The sequence below is a fragment of the Protopterus annectens genome, chromosome 10.part0 (assembly GCF_019279795.1).
Source record: "Protopterus annectens isolate FY-2018-M chromosome 10.part0, PAN1.0, whole genome shotgun sequence".
Classification (NCBI taxonomy): domain Eukaryota; kingdom Metazoa; phylum Chordata; order Ceratodontiformes; family Protopteridae; genus Protopterus; species Protopterus annectens.
In genome coordinates this window covers 1,726,102,648-1,726,120,443 of record NC_056744.1, presented here as the reverse complement: position 1 = coordinate 1,726,120,443, position 17,796 = coordinate 1,726,102,648, and the positions used below count along the sequence as shown (strand labels likewise).

The 17,796-nt window shown below is 37.7% G+C and overlaps 1 protein-coding gene across 3 annotated transcripts in view; it reads left to right on the top strand.

Moving 5' to 3' along the window:
• Positions 1-17,796, top strand: part of LOC122813962 (zinc finger protein 585A-like) — a 420,613-nt gene that overhangs the window by 345,186 nt on the left and 57,631 nt on the right. The gene's annotated exons all lie outside the window — the stretch shown is intronic.

The following is a 17,796-nucleotide window of genomic DNA, read 5'->3' as shown; positions in this document are numbered from 1 at the left end:
TGTCTGTGTGTGTGCATTTGTTGCTAAACTTTTTTGTTGCTGCTATCCTGAGTGACAGTAATACATATTGTGTGCACACTGTTTGTAAACATTTTGAAACCTGCTGTGTGTTTTTTCTTTACATATGAAGAATATTTATGCAGGTTCTGTAGTGGTACATAAGTGACATCTAATTTCAAGTGCTGTGGTTGCAGCTCACCTTTTTCATTTTCATAAATATTACAGCTGTAATTACATTTATAGGTAGTAGTAACCATTCAGTGAAATTTGCAAGAATGGAGATTACCTTGCCTCTCCAGTTGCATTTGTTTCTTGTTTCGTATTTATCTGGCAAAATGCTGTAAACAATGCACAGATTAATTCAGCAGGTTATGTGCTGTTGTGTTAAACACCAGAAGAAAAACATCAGGTGGCATTCATAGTCCCTCAGTTTGCATATGTGTGAGGGTAATCAGAGAATAGTGCCACTGCACCATAAATGTACTAAGCACAACTGAATGTTGCTAATCGCAGAAACATGATGTGCTGTACAGAAACTCCCACATTTTTGGCTGTCTGAAACTTTGTTAAATGTATTAAACATAGTCTGGTTATATGTCATGGAAACCACTTGAATGTAAAGTGACAATTTCTTCCTGCTAAGAGTGCAAGTCTCTGCTAACCCTGTACATACCACTGACAATTATTTGAGGAAAGCTGTGCTCAGCACAACTGTTCAGAAATCAAGTTAAACTGCTTAAAGATTTTATTTATTGAATGCGAGGATCTGTTTAAGTGGACAACTTGATTGGTCTTTTATAAGACTGGAAAGGGAAAATAGGAAAGCTGGAAATGAGGGAAAGAGAAGGTGAGGGACACGCAGATGGAAGGCATGAAGACAGTTGAGTTGGAGAGGGTGGGAGAGGAGGGGAGGGGTAGCACATTTTTGCAGGGGATATAGACCCCTTATTTTTTAATATGAGAAGTTCAGGAAGGAGTAAGGGAAGAAGGTGCAGGAGAGGCTTAAGGAAGAGTTACGGAATGGATGTAGCATAAAAGACGGACAAGACAGGAATACTAAAGTAGGCCCACATTAATGGACACAAGACATACTGATAGGAGACAAAAAAGTGGAAAGGTGAGGACTTGTGCAGCACAGGTCACACCCCAATTTGGAGGACTACAAATATCGCCCCTCCTTGATGGGTCTTCAGAGAGAACTCTGATGAAATGTGGATGGAGACCTTGGCTCAGTGGTCAGAGAAAACTCCATCAGCAAGTCTTCTATCTGCTAGAGGAGGGTTTCTGTTGGTTGAAGGTGTGTCCCCACTGCCTTTTCCAGGTTCTGAAGCTCATGATGTTTGCAGCTTTTCAGGCTACCATACACTCGGGGGGGGGGGCTGCTGACCATGTTATCCATTGATAGTAGGAAATTAGTGAATAGAAATAGGCAAAGACCAAGATGGTTGGCTCACTGGTGCAGAAGTAGCATTGTCGATTCACAGCAAGAGGTTCTCAGGTTCAATTCTTGACTGGAGTGGCTTCTGTGAGGAGTCAGCATGTCCTCCCTGTGTTCGTGTGAGTTACCTCTGGGTGCTCCTGTTCCCTCCCATGTTACAAAGACATGCATCTGGAGCATTTCTCCCCAGACCTTCAGTGAAAATTGGCTTTGCTCCAAGTTGGACTTTCTCAGTAAACAAATGTTAAATAAATAAAAAAAATGTCTGTATCTTCTTAATCATCAAGCACTGGTAGTTTTGGTTCTCAGCAGGAAATACCCAAGGTAGCAGTTATCACAAGCATCTTCACAGGTTACAAAGGTAGAAAAGGCATGACTTCCCCTTTGTAAGGTATATGTGCACAGTGTAGGAGCACATAGCAAAAAGTTACTATGAATTGCAAGCAGCCAGGAAACTGCATTGTGTAGATAAGATCATCACACAGATTGCAGCCATTTCTGATTTACATCTCCATTACTGTATCATTTGCTACTTTTTTTACAAGCTTAGTAAAGTAGCTGTATCTGTGTAGTTGTCCTCCATTGTAAATAAGCTGTGCTTGGGCACAGCCATTGCAAAGTCCCGCTATGCCTAAGTGGATCAACTATGGATGTTGCCAAATGTTCTGCTTTGCATCAAACCATTTACACATGGGGAAGCAAGCATAAATGAAACTGCTACAGCGCTTGAAATGGGCAGACTATTACCCCTTAGAATTAATTTTATACTATGGTTTTATATGCTGCATATGCCTATTATTGTCTGTATTTCATTCTGTCTCTCTCCTCACTAACCAGATTGCTGCCGTTATTCACCAGTGTAGCTAACATCTGGAATCATCAGATGCTTGTCTTTGGATAGGCTGTCCCCACAGCTATTACCATCAGTTCCACTATACCCCCATTTCATTGGCCACTCCATGCATACTTCTATCACTGACCACTAAATTAATTTCCTTAACTATTCCATAGCCCTTACATTAATTCAGACCCACTCAATCTTCTACCTCCGAGTAGGTATCCTTCTCCCCTAAACCCTGACTGATGTCACAGACCACTACTTTTAGCCTTCCTGTCTGATTTCTGCATCCGTCTTCCGATAGCTTCCCCAATCACTACATTTTATGTCCACACTCATGTTTCCACCCCTCACTCTGTCATGGTCCCACTGCTCTCCACAGTTCTCCTAAGTTCACCTCCAGATTCCCGTTTTCCAGTCTCTGAATCATGTCACCCAATCCTAATTGATTTTCCTTAATATAGGTTTTATTTTTTTTTGCTGATTTCCAATTCATTCATAGGTTCATAGGTGTGTGCTAGGCTAACGGCCTTGGAGCCTTTACAAGCCTAGCCCATAGAAGTGCCCTGGCAAAGTGCCACCCGACGTTAGTTCCCAGTGCCTCTATCAAGTAGAGTGATCCCCGAGGTAAACTTTCTATTTCCCATCCACTCATCAAGATCTCTCTTGAAGAGGGCCAGTAAGGTGCTCTGCTTGACATGTATGGGAAGTGTATTCCAGAGCATGGGCAGTGTCTGGGTTATGAACCTGTCTCTTCAGCATGTTCTGTTGATTGTGGTAATGAGGTTGAGGTCTCTGGAGCGTGTGGTGCTGAGGGATTGGGATTTCTTTAGATGTAACATTTCTAGTGGAGCTGGGTCAAACATGGCTTTGTAAGTCAAGCAGAGACTGCCTTTTAATAAATGATATGAGACAGAGAATATCTGGAGTTTTTTTTTTAGTCTGCCCATGTAGGACACGTGTTTAAGGCCTAGGATCCTCTTCGTGTGGTACTTTAGGTACATGCGAAATGGGGCATTATACTCCACGATTGGACTAATGAGGGAAGAGTAGAGAGAGATGATTACCTCTTTCTTCCTGGATGCAAACCCCTTGGTAATGAGATGTGCCACGTAGAAGGACTTTCTGACCACAGTAGCAATGTGGTAGTCGAAGGAGTGGTTGCTGTCAACCTGTGTCCCCAGATCTCTTATAATGCCTTCAGTGTTCAGTGGGCTCCCATTGATGTGGTAATTAGTGGGAACTGAGTTTTTCCCAAAGGGGATGATGACACATGTTTTGGCATTAAGCTCAAGGCCATAGTTTCGACACCAGTTATTGGTCTCACTGAGGCCTGTCAATAAGATGTCTACATCACTTGGGGAGTTAATAATGGATCCTAGCTTGTAGTCATCTGCAATCTTGTTCAGCCAGAGTCCCTCCATGTTGGCTGGAACTTCTGAGAAGGAGATGCCAAACAGGAGAGAACCCAGGACTGATCCCTGTGGGACTCCACAGGTGAATGGTCAGCAGTCTGACTTCTGCTACTTTCAGACTGTGGGTTCTAGCTGTGAGCCAATTTGCAACCCACCTAGTGATATAGGGGTTGATGCCTAGTTTGGTGAGTTTATCAATAATTCCTGAGTGGGGAATGGTATCAAAGGCCTTAACCAGATCGAGGTAGGCTATATGAACTGCCTTTCCCTCATCCACAGCTCTGGTGACTGACTCAAAGAAGTCAACCAGGTTGAGCAGGCATGATCTACCTTTCACAAAACCAAATTGTGTGGTATCTAGAGTTTGTAGATTCCTTAGATCCTTGTTAATTAGGTCCATGATGAGGCACTCCATAGCCTTACATATCAGACTTGTCAGGCTAATGGGGGCAAAAATTCCCAGGGTCTGTAGTCATTGCTGCACTTGTCCTCTAGAAAAGGAGAATGGAGGGGAGAGTTATTTTTAACCTGCAAAGTTCAGAAATCCTTAGTTGCACAACTGGAATAGGCAAATGTCGGCTGTTTTATTCCTTTATTATCTTAAGTCAGCAGATGCAGAAAATGGACCTGTGTCCTTGTAGCTTAATTTGATGCATGGCTAGGGTGGGGTGAAGGTTGCGGCTGTCCCAGGTGCAGCTTGTTAGAGAACCATGATGGATAGTGTGGTCAAGCAGAAATGGAGTGCCAGCAATGCAGTGCCAGCAGTAGTCATTCAATACTGGGGCCAGTATTCATTTGTTTTGACAAGTCTCAGCTGTGGCTGTTTAAATGATTAAATGAAGTGACGTTATAAAAATTAGAAGACGAGAAATATATTTTTTTCTTCACGGTTGGAGAATAGGTTTCTTTCCTATTTCAACTTTAGTTTGAGGGATACGAGTCTGTTGGACTGCCTGGATTCTTCTTCCTAACTTCAAAACCTGTTACTCCTGCCCTTCATCACTTCATCTCAAGGATAGATTGACCTATGTCTTGCTTCTGGCTTATCCCATTCACTTATTTCCTACTATCAGTTGTTGACATGTGCCCAGAAATGGACGGTTTAGCTGTCTGTCCTTGGACTCCTTTGCTTAGTGTTCCTCCTTTCTTCCAGCACAGCACAGGGCAAACCCACTTTTAAGAGAATTGAAATTCCTGACATGTAGATAGTCTGCTACTCTTTGCTCATTTGCCTTTATGGTTGCAATTTTCCTATCATCTTTGCTCATTTATTAAACTCTACCAGCCAAATGTTAACCTCCCATTTCTGTTGAATTTGCATTAAAAAGACTCTTGAGATTTTTTTTTCTCAAATTTTTTTTTTTATTTTTCAAATGCATTTGAATGAATTTCATAGTATTTATACATAACATCTTAAGTAACTGTGTACACTGTTTACATTAGCCTGATACTATAACAGATCTTAATGTGTACAGTTACTTTATAAGTATGTCCAATCCATTATCAGAGTGTCTGATCAATTATTGTATCGTGTCAATCAACTATAAGACTTTTCCCCAAGGGTTGTTGATAAATGGCTTTGGATAAATTCTTAATTCTTTAATTTTAATTTCCAATAATGATGTGGTCTTCAGTAGGCTATAGAAGTCTTCCAAAGTTAGTACTGTGTTTGTATTCCATCTTCTTGTTATATACTTCTTTTAAATTGCAAGTATAGTCCATACTAGATACATGTTTGATCTATTCAAATGAGGACCTTTATTCACATTTAATAATACAAGAGCTTTAGTTAAATAAAATATGAAGCTTGTAGAAAGTTATTAATACCATTCCAAAATGGCTTAATTTTAAAACAATCAAATAAAATGTGGTTTCAATCTGCATTGTGTACTTGCTTTTTATCTCCAACATATTCCATTTTTGGAAGAACTAATTTTACTGATTCTATCTGGGGTTAAGAATGCTCTGTGTAAGCATTTCCAATTAAAAATTTTCCAGTAATATGTAAAGGATGTATATTTTATCGATTAATAAGATATTTGTTTTAATACCTTCAGTTAACTGTGTTGTGTCCTTTTGTTATATATTTACAGTGTGAGGTTTTGGATATTGTTTTATAGTTTATCATTATTTTGTAAAATTTTGAAATACTGTTTCCCACGACAAAGTCATTATGTATGGTTTCTTATATCTATTTTGTAAATTTGGGTATTTCTTTAAATGAAGAATTGTTAATTATATCTTGCGAATATGACAGATACTCTCTAAAGTTAGCCAGTCCTGTTATGGAATTTTATATGTTTTTATTACTTGCATATCTAAAACTTTTAGTTCTTTGATAATTGGAACCAACAAACTAATCCTTTCTGTTCCCAAGAATTAATAATTTCTCTATATATTTTATGTGGAAAGTTCTTTGTGACTATAAATGGTGTTAAAAGATCAAACCAAATTTGTAAATCTATATTTGAATCAATACTTTTCCTAAATGAGTCAATGTAATTAATCATACAAGTTTTAGTGGGTTTAGTTGTGTTATATTGCATACTAATACATATGTGCCATGGTAAATTGTTTTTATCTGTTATTTGAAAAATTCTTTGTAAATCAAATTCATTTATTGACATTACAGTTAATAAGTCTTTCCAATTTGCAGAGTAATTTGGACTTATCCAATCTGAGATTGTTTTAAATATTGATGCTTTTATATATGTTTCTATATCAAGAAAGTTTAATCCTCCCTGTTTCCATGGTCTGATATGATGTATTAAAGCTATTCTCTTTCTTTTGGATAGCCATAAAAATTTTATTATGCATGAATTTATTTCTTTAAGTATATTCCTTTCTGGTAACAGTTGTATTGCCAAGCTATGTATAGGATCTTGGGCAGCAAAACCATTTTTATTAACTGTAGTCTATCTTGAAATGTTAATATTAGTTTGTTCCATTTTTCCACAGAGATTTTAATTGTATTGATGATGTTATTGTAGTTTTGTGAGACTAATTCATTATTATCCTTGTACAACTCAATTCCTAGATATTTTAAGGTAGATTCTTGTTTCCCTGTGATGTGACCCCACTTAGTGTGCAGTTCTTTTTTTTTTTTTTTATTTAAAAATAAAAATTTAGATTTGATTTATTGAAATTGAGTCCTGAAGTTATGGGAACTTTGCCAATTAATATATCTAATTCTTCTAATGTCTCTTTTTTGTATTAGATAATGTTAGTAATACGTCCTCAGCAGATAGTATTACTTTAAAATTGTATTGTTCATAAACATCTAGTCCTTTGATTTTTATATTGTTACAAATTGAATCTGCCAATATTTCAATAGCCAGAGCAAGTAGAATTGGTGACAAGGGACATCCTTGTTTAGTTCCTTTTGTTATATGCAGAGATTCAGAGGTAAAAGGACATAACTTGACATACGGTAAATTATTTGTGTGTGTGTATATATATACATATATATATATATATATATATATATATATATATATATATATATATATATATATATTCTTTAGGAAATAAACAAAGGATGCAGGAAATTCAAATAGCACTAGGATTTTGAATAAATAGTCTCAATATAGGGAATCAACGGCTTTCTCTATATCTAAGCCAATTATGAGTGTTTATTTTCTTTATTAACATAATCTAGAAGATAAATTATCCTTTTAACATTGTCCTGTGTGTGTCTATGATATATAAATCCAAATTTGATCATTATTTATTGTTTTGGATAGTTGTATTTTCATTCTGTTAGTTAATATTGTCATAAATATCTTATAGTCATTATCTAATAATGATATGGGTCTATGTGAGGTACAGAGGTTTGGGGATTTGTTTTCCTTTAGGATTCGTGTGATTAAGGAATATCTCTAAGAAGGTGGTATTAAAGCTTGTGACTGAAATTCTAATAGAGCTTTATAGAAGAGGGAAAGTATCTTTGAAGGAAAAAGTTTATATATTTCCATGCATCTATACCTGGAGCTTTATTATTTTTACCCTCTTTTACTGCATCTGTAATTTCTTTGCATGATATGGGTGCTTGCAGATCTAGTTTTAATTTTTCTGGTATTTTTTTATATTAGAACATGTTTTATCTAGATTTAATCGATCGATATGCATATTTTCATTTTGGAAATGTTCCATATAGTGATTTCTATAGGCATCAAGAATGTCACCTATGTCCGAGACATTTTCACCTTTCTTTTCATGGAAGATACTTTTAATGCTATTAGCTTTTAATTGTATTTTGATTCTTGTGGATAAATTATGCAGATATTTGGGAGAAATGGCCAAGGTATTAATTTATAGTTTTTCTAAAACTAAACTAGTTTTATGTGTTAGAATTTTGTTGTATTTATTATTTAATACTTCTCTCTTTTTCATCTCCAAATGATTTAGATTTTTTTCAGCATTTACTGACAAAAGTTTGGATTGTAGATCTAATAGAATCCATTTCTCTGTTTTTTTTATACCAAGTGAAGGTTTTACCATATATGCAAGTTTTTAATGAATCCCATATCATTATTTTATTTATCTCTGTGGCGTAATTACCTACGAAGATCTGTAATTCAGATAATAACCAGTGTTTGAACTCTTTAATTTTAGTTATATATGCTGGAATTCTGGAGTTGAAGATTAATGGTTTATACCCATTTTGAAGTTTTAGTATCAATGAATTGTGGTCTGAAAAGGGGCAGGGAGTGATTGAGAAATTAATGACTTTAAAGTGTAAGTCATGGGCAGCAAATATTTAATCTATACTAGTTTGGGTAACAAATCTGTGATCTTAATGGAAAAACAGCAAAAGATTTATCTTTAAATTTGAAAGCATCTACAAGATGAAATGATTCTACCTACTTGTTTAAAGCTTTTGATGCAGTAGATGTACGCAGCTGCCTTTTATTTGTAGTTTCAGAAATATCAAATATACAGTTAAAATCTTCTCCTAATATTAAGTTGCCTTTATAATTATTGGAAATGAAATCCAAGTGTTTTTTAACAGTTCCTGTTCCAATGCATGGGAACCAGTATAGATTGGCTAGGTCCATAGTCTGTTATTATATTTAACTATTACTAATGCCATTAGGCCTTCTTTATCTTCATACTTTTATAAATGATTTCTGGGTTAATCACATTTGTTTTCCATACAATTGTTACCCCTTTTGTTTTTGTCTTATAAGTGGATTGTGCCAATATCATATATTCCTTAGGATTCCATTTGTAATTATCATTTGTTTTGAAATGAGTTTCTTGAAAGAAGACAATTTGTGCTTTGTTCAGTTTTAAATATTTTAGTAGATTTGATCTCTTGCTAGGATTGTTTAAGCCATTGGTATTTAAAGATAAAGTTAAATCCATCTTAGGTTATTTAGACTATGTATTTTTTGTTTTATTGTGACCATTAAACATTTTCCTCTGATAACTGTAAAGTATATGTTTTGAGCTTTTAAAGGAAATTATCAGTTTTATACTTTGAGTGTTTACCAATAAAGTAATGTTTTGGTCAGGCATACTAAAAATGTTTTTGTTAAATAAATTTAAATTAAAAAATGCTAACAAAACTAAGATCGTACTAGCCATGGAATGAAAATAATTCCTAATCTGATAGATAAACCTAAGTTCATTAAATTATCGCTCGTACTTTGACAATCCAGAATATCTGAGCTCCATAAACTGAATTATCATATGGAGAATATTTCTAATAGGAATAAGCAATATTTATATTATTTTGAACAGATATAGTACTATTGTAGATTAGACAGAATTCTAATACAATATAAATGTCTACTTATTGTGTAACCAATTAATATTTACATGAAAGATAGATGACAAGCAATTCAATCATAGTAAAGTAGGACGTATTTTATATAAAATCTCAGTAAAAGATTATAGCACACAGTTATTTAACATATTCACACTTACTGATGAAGTCTTTCAAAACATATTATTTAATATAAATAGATGGTAATAATATTTCATAGGTTCATAGGTAGGTAGGTACTAGGCTAGTGGCCCAAGGGCCTAAGTAAGCCTAGCCAACAAGGTTCCCCGGCTTACACCACCCAAGAAAGTTATTTTCCTGTGCCCCCTGTTGAGCAGAGCCACAGGAGTGATCCCCAGGGTGTATTTCCTATTTCCCATCCACTTATCAAGATTTTTCTTGAAGATTGCTAATGAGGAACTTTGCTTGACATAGATGGGTAGCTTGTTCCAGAGTATGGGAAGTCTCCGGGAAAGGAATCTATGCCTCCAGCATGTCCTGTTTATTGTGGTGACAAGGTTTAGGTCCCTAGAGCATGTAGCTCAGAGGGGTTGGGATTTCTTTAGGTGTAACATGTCCAACAGCTCTAGGTTTGACATAGCTTTATATGTTAGGCAGAGATCACCTTGGAGTAGGCGATATGCTATGGAGTAAAGCTAGAGCTTTTTGAGACTGTCAGTGTAGGGCATCTGTTTGAGGCCAGTAATCCTCTTTGTGAGGTACTTCTGTGGCCTTTCTAGCTGCTGCAGATGTCTTGTGAGGTACATTCCAAAAGGGGCGTTGTACTCTATAATGGGTCTAATGAGTATCGAGTAGAGGGGAACAATGACCTCTTTTTTTCCTAGAGGAGAACCCTTTTGTGATGAGGTGTGCCACATAGAAGGATTCCCTGACTACTGTGGTGATGTGATTGTCAACGGAGAGACTACTGTCCACCTGGGTCCCCAGGTCTCTAATCAAACATTCTGTGTTAAGTAGACTGCCTCCTATGTGGTAGTTCATGGGTACAGAGTTTTTACCAAAGGGGATGTCAATGTGCCTTTTTGGCATTGAGCTTGAGGCCATGGCTCTGACACCAGGCATCTGTCTCCATGAGGCTCTTCTGTAGGATGTCTACATCATTTGGGGACTCAGCTATGGCTCCTAGTTTGCAGTCATCTGTGAACTTCATTAGCCAAAGGCCTTCTGTGTTATCCTATACTTCAGAGAAGTAGGTACCAAACAGGAGAGGTCCCAGGACTGCACCCTGTGGTACTCCACTTGTCACTGGTTTGAAGTCAGATTTGGAGTCTCCAACTTTTACAGTGTTGATTCTGTCAGTGAGCCAATTGGCAACCCATCTTGTGACGTAGGGATTTATAACTAGTTTATTGCATTTAGCTATAATTCCAGTATGGGGGATGGTATCAAAAGCCTTGGCGAGGTCAAGATAGGCTGTGTGAACCACCTTACCCTCGTCTACAGCTTTGGTGATTGCCTCAAAGAAGTTGATCAGGTTCAGGAGGCATGATTTGCCTTTCACAAACCTGAACTGGGTGGAGTCCAGAGTTTGGAGGTTTCCAATGTCTTTGTTTGTGTTCCATGATGATACATTCCATGTCCTTACAGACCAGGCTCATCAGGCTAATAGATGGGTAGTTCCCAGGATCAGTGGTGGCTCCCCCTTTGTGGAGTGGGATGACTGTTGCGGTGCACTATTCGGTGGGCACAAAGCCTGATGTGAGACTATGATTGAACATGGTGCTTAGGTGGGGAGCCAGTTCGTTCTGAAGTTCATGTAAAACGTAGCCTGGGATGTTGTTTGGTCCCATGGATGCTGTGTTTTTGGCTTTAGAGAGTGCAGCTTTTTTGCGTAGTTGTGATTACAGGGACTCTGCATTCTTCCTGTATAGATATGGGCCCTTTAGGGGGTGAGAGGGGGGCAAAGTTAGCACTGAACCTATCTGCCAAGACGTTGGCAATATCAGTTGGTTCTGTAGTTTTCATGCTGTTGTGCTGTAACTCAGAGCAGATCTGGATATTGCCATTGCGATTCTTAACATAGCCATAGAATGCTTTGTGGCTGTCCCTAGAATCAGTGGTGATTTTGTTTTCATAGCTAGCTGTGGAGGATCTTATAAGGGATCTCAGCTTCTTACTGAGACTGACCAGGGAACTCCTTGACTCATGGGATTTTACTCTCTTTTGCAACAGTTTCTTCCTTATGTTGTAGAGTTTGTTTATGGCAGGGGACCACCAGATTGAGTTCCTTTTTCTGGAGGATAGCGTCTTGGTTCAGTTTGGGATGGCACAATCCATGCAATCGTGTAAGTGCTTATAGAGTGCATCTGTGTAGGATTCAGCAGTTGTAACTGTATTGTCCATCTGCATGGGTGTTGTTAAGTTCACCACTTCTGTCTTAAGAAGCTTGAAGTTGGCTTTGGAGAATTTTTTTACTGTGATTTCCTTAATGGGAGGTGGGGGTGAGATGTGGATATCCAGGGTGATTAGCTTATGGTCAGATCTGACCAATGAGGAGTTGACTTCAGGTATGGAACACAGGTCACTCATGTTGGTAATGACTAGGTCTAGGATATTGTTTCCACTTGTGGGGGAGTGGATAAGTTGATCCAGGGCATTGGAATTTATGAATTCCAGAAAGTGTTGAGCGAAGGATTTGGTATACGAGTAGTTTTCCCAGTTAATGTTGGGGTAGTTGAAATCGCCCATTATTACCGTGTTTGGTTGAGCCCTAATATTTTCCAGTATATCAAGAAAAGAGGAGCGGGAATCCTGGGGCATGGTGGGGGATCTGTAGCAAGCTACAATTTGGACTGCAGTTTTGCCCAGAGTTAGTTACACTTGGATAACCTCGGATGCATTATGCTGAGCTACTAAACTGGAGGTCTGGATATCCTTAATGAATGTGGACACATCTCTGCCTTTGGTGTTCCGGTCCAGGTTAGGTGGCCGAAAAATGTGGTATGAGTTATAGCCTGGTAATGCAGGGGTGCTCTATGGAGCCTTGAACCAGATCTCAGTCACTGCAGATATCGATGTTCTCCATTTTATGGAGTGCCTCAAGGGAGTGCATTTTGAGATTTAGACTTCTAGCACTGAGTAGCATTACCCTCAGTTTTTGCTTGCCTGTTCCTGTTATGATGGTGAATTTGTCATTTGAATCTTGCCTTAAAAAGGCACTATAGGGCCAGCAAGAGCCTTAGCCAGTATTCGGAATCCCAGGAGTGACAGCTGCAGGCCATCTCTGGCAAAGCATCGTGGTCCGTTGACCATGTCGTCCCAGGCAGACATATACTGGATCCCCTTAGAATGACACCAGAAGCTTAGCCAATTGTTTAAGTCAATCATTTTGTCCTTGTACTGTGGTATCATACTGGGCAATGGCAGGATGCTACTCAGGGCTAGGGTCATACCTGCCTGGGCTACAAGATCAGAGAGCTCTTCCATGCGTCTTTTCATGTAGTCCAGGGATGACCATCTGACGTCATTCACACCAACATGGACACTGACAGAGTCATATTTGTACTTGTTGTGGAGTGACATGAGTGCATGGGTTATGTGGCGGATCCTGGCACCCGACAGGCAGCTGACAGTAACCTTCTCCTTGTTTAGTCTGGTGAGTGGGACATCAGTGTGCCTGACTATAGAATCATCTATGACTAGTGTGTTGGGTACATTGTTTTGCCTTATGGGCTGTGGTTGAGTGGCACACTGAGTCTGTGGGCTGTGTGTCATTTGGGTTGTGTTGGGGGTGGAGGTTGCTTGCTTTTCTGCTTTGGGGGTCTCTGTTGCTTGAGCAGATTATTATTGAGAGCGTCCGCAAATGTTTTTGTGTTAATATGTGTGGATTTTGGTGGTGTAGGTTTAGTGGGACTATGTGGTGTGTGGTGTGGTACAAGTGTTTACCTTCTCCTCTTGACTGTCAAGTTCAGTCTTGGTTGGAGAGAGCTTTACCTCCAGTTTGGCTAGATAAGTACATCTCTCACAGATTGTGGTGTTGGGTGGTAGGAGGAGAGGATTGTCTGTGTACATAAGGCAATTGCTACATTGCCCCAAGATGCCCAGATTCATTAGATAGACTTGAGAGAAAACTGGAAGCTGACCCTTGGACATGCTTGAATAAATAACTGCTTTCCTCTAGACAAGTGAGGAAAGTGAGTATATGAGCTGTTTTTCACTAAGCCAGTGAGAAAAGTAAGTACAAAAATGTTTTTCCTCTAGGTAAAGAGGAAGGTTGACTGCTGTAGTAATTTGTAGCTTATGTAGTGCTAACAACAAGTTCTGAACAAGTGCTGAGCACGAATAAGTAAATTAAAGTGCTAAAACTAAGAATCTGTACCTGGATCTTGTGGTAGATAACCTAGTGCTTATCACTTCACTGATAAGATAGAATGCTTCCCTCCAACACAGAAAGCCTTGGGGGGGGGGGGCTCAAAAGCTTATAAACAGTCCTGAATACAGTAAATCTATTTCTGGACTAGACTAGTTACAGGAAAGGTGGGAAACAAGTGCAAATGCAGGCTTTTAAACCAGAAAATTGAAAGAGGTGGAGAAACTGCCAAACGGCCAATAAACTACAATTTCTGTGCCAGAAACCAGTCTTGTGGTAGATAGGCTACCTAGTGCTTACCACGCCTACTGATAAGCTAGAAGGCTTCCCTCCAACACAGAAAGGCTTGGGGGGCTCAGAAGCTTACAAACAGTCCTTGCTACAGGAAATCTGCATCTGGACTAGACTAGTTACAGGAAAGGTGGGAAAAAAGCACAAACACAGGCTTTTAAACCAGAAAGTTGAAAGAGATGGAAAAACTGCCCAAACGGCCAATAAACTACAATTTGTGGGCCAGAAACTACTCTTGTGGTAGATAGACTACCTCGCGCTTACCACTCCCACCGATAATCTAGAACTCCAACACAGTAAGGCTTTGGGGGCTCAGAAGCTTACAAACAGTCCTGGATGCAGCAAATCTGTATCTGGACTAGACTAGTTACAGGAAAGGCAGGAAACAAGCAAAACGCAGGCTTTTAAACTAGAAAATTGAAAGAGACCTAATGTTTATAATACAATGTATTTTACTGGATATATCAGAAGTTATATTTCATTATTTGCCAGTATTTAAGTAATCACTTTGTTTGTTGCTAACTTACTTAAAGCATCAAGTTTGTTTTATGTGAACATCGATGAAAGTTAGTGCATTTTAGTTATCAGTGCATCCCTCTTCCCCCATTTCCTACACATAAGGATTTTCATATCTGTCATTTCTTATTATAAAATGAGTGAAATTATAGGTTAAAAACTTATTGTGATTAATAATTATAAGTTCCCTTTCCATATTCATAAATTTTATGGCATATACTGAAAGTTTTTAGATTTAAATGGCAACATTCTATTTTGTATAATAGCAAAGGTTAAACTGAGTGATTATTGTCAATTTAATACTGTTTGTTCAGAATGTGATTGTTAATTCTGTGACATTCCTAGTTCAGGCTTGTATTGTTTCCCTTGATCAACGTAGTCAGTTTGATGTCATGTATATGTATGCCGCCCCTTGATGTTCAATGTAATGTATGTCATTTATGACAAGTTAAGACAGTAGTGTTATTATAAACAAGTCCGTGTTATTAAATCCTGTCTTTAATATCTAAATTCAGCAGATTGCTTCGTCTTATATGATGATTATATATTTTATGTCTAGATTTACTAAAATCATACATTACCTAACTTTTGTGTGTGTTTTTTTTTTTTTTTTGGCTGTTGCTTAGTTATTTGAGAGACCACAAACTGTAACACTTATTCTTATTATTAGCTCCTTCCAAGCATGTTTATACAGTCCATAGACTTTAAATTATGATACCCTTCTAGTTTCTTATTTGTTATAAGTATATTTCCGTCCTTACATACGCACATATCAGTACTTCAAGCACGGGCAGTAATGCCCATCCAGTTTTGCCAGAATACCATTCACTAGTTCATGTGGTGTGGTTACAGGATTTTCTTAAAATATCCAAACCAATATTTATCCTGTTCCATTTTACCAGCCTGTTCCATGCAGTGGCCACTCTACCAGTGAACCAATCAACACACCTTCCATTCCCACAGATGTTTACATGAAGGAAATCTGATGACTCTCTACCACTTCCTGGCAACCCCAAACACCCCTAGAATCAGCTGTCCATATATGCCCAACACATCTGAGCAAGCTCACCTCCCAGACCTGCAAAGGGTTCTGCACAAGACCAAGTGCTTTTAGTCTTTCACAATAACTCAGACTTCCACTGTTATACAAGTCCTTAATGTGTTTGGGCCAAAATATATTTTAAATATAAAATTACGCTTATTATTATTATTATTTTTTTTATCAAGAATTAACTTAATGAGCTAAACAAAGTGTTGGGAGACTATCAATATGTTTACATGTGGTTTAAAATAGCCCTTTTATTTTTTATAGATATATATATATATATATATATATATATATATATATATATATATATATATATATATATTTTTAAACCAAAAACATTGCCGAGAATCATCTTGGAGGCTCCACAGAGCCATTAAGCATTATTGTCACTCTGTCTCCATTACCATAGCAACCTGGGAGCATCTGTTTCTTTTAGTGTGTCTGTATACTGCATACCAGAGGCTCGCGATGCACCTGAAGCAAAGTTTCACTTCACTGCAACTTCAAGCCTAAATTCCCTCCCTTTCAGCGAGGCAGCAGCCAGGAAAAGAACGGAGAGCAAACGAATAAAAAAAAAAACTTCCCAACAAGCCGCCACAACAAGAGATAACACATTCTCCCAGCCTTCCTACCTCTCACTCAGCAGATGTATAAACAAACTATTCTCTGCCAAAATATCCCAAATCACAGTTTTATCCACCCCCCCCCCCCCGTCCCCTGGATTCAGGCTAAAACACCAAATGTCTCTTCCTAATACACAAGGATCAGTAAACCTTGATCACAAGCCGCAAACCCACAGCTTTCCGGAGATGAAAACTGCAACATACAACAGCTTTCAGACATAGCTGCATCCACACACACCATGTCAGACTTAATCAAACAGCACTCGAAGCTATGATACCTGCCATAATTGATATTAACTATGTTTAGACAGAATAATGGCATTTGTGGTAGCTGCCAGACACAGCTGCATCCATGCACACCATATCAGGATTGATCAAATAGCACTTGTAGCTGTGATACCTGCCATAATTGATATTAACTATGTTTAAACAGAATAATGATGACATTTGTACTAAGAGCTTGCTACTATTACTTAACCAGGATATACATGACATTTCTAAATCATACTTTAACTGAAAATGGCATTAGTCTCCACGACAGCATTTTTTTCAAAACACTCTTCTGTTACTGCTATTATATATGATGTTAATTTGTTACATTTGAGTCTGAACTCTGATGAATGGTACCTTGTTGAATTAATTACTTAAATTATTATAAGTAAAAACAATGAAAAATGAACAAGATAAGTATTCACTGAGTTCAAGTAGGGGAATAGAAACTTCTATGTTTGTATTATATGGTGCTTTGTTTGGCTTACATATAATGTAAATAGTAACCCATCTTGATCTACCTTTGTTTGTGAAGAATTACTGGAATCTTTAAACATTCTGAATAAGTCATTATTGTTTCTCAGTTGTTTAAGAAACCCTCCGTTTTTTAAATAAAAACAGATGACAAGTGATGTACCATATCAGTTAATACTTTGAGAGATGTACTTGTGAGAGTTATTTTTTGGGGCAGCTATCTTGGAATCAGTTTTTTGTTTCTTCTTTCTAGCATCAGTCCAAGGATTGGTTTCTTTTATTCTTTTAAGAGAGTAGGAGCCATCCATTCCATTTCTTCTGGGATAGACACTATGTTGTTGTTTTTGATAAATATAGTAGCTTCTTTTAAGTCATTAAAGGTTTTCATCTCATTGGCAAAAAGTATTTTTATTGTGGCTGGAAAGGCCAGCTGTGCTTTAATGATGTTTTGTTTCAACAGTTTTATTATTGGCCAGACTTTTTCCCTTTGTTCTAGTATTCTGGAAGAATAATCATTGTAGAATCTTATCAGGCTTTGATTGTATTTTAATGGTGATTTTCTCCAAGCAGATTTTAATATTAGTTCCTTGTCCAGAAATGAAAGAAATTTTATAACTATGGATCTAGGTGGAGTATTTGTGGAGTTAGAAGCAGGTTTCCTCAGTGCTCTATACGCTGTTTCAATTCCAAATGAAAAGTCCCTCTTTCAAGTCTTACAATTCAGGAATCTAGGTTGTTAAGAATGAAATAATGTCTTCTCCTTCAGTGTTTTCAGGCAGACCA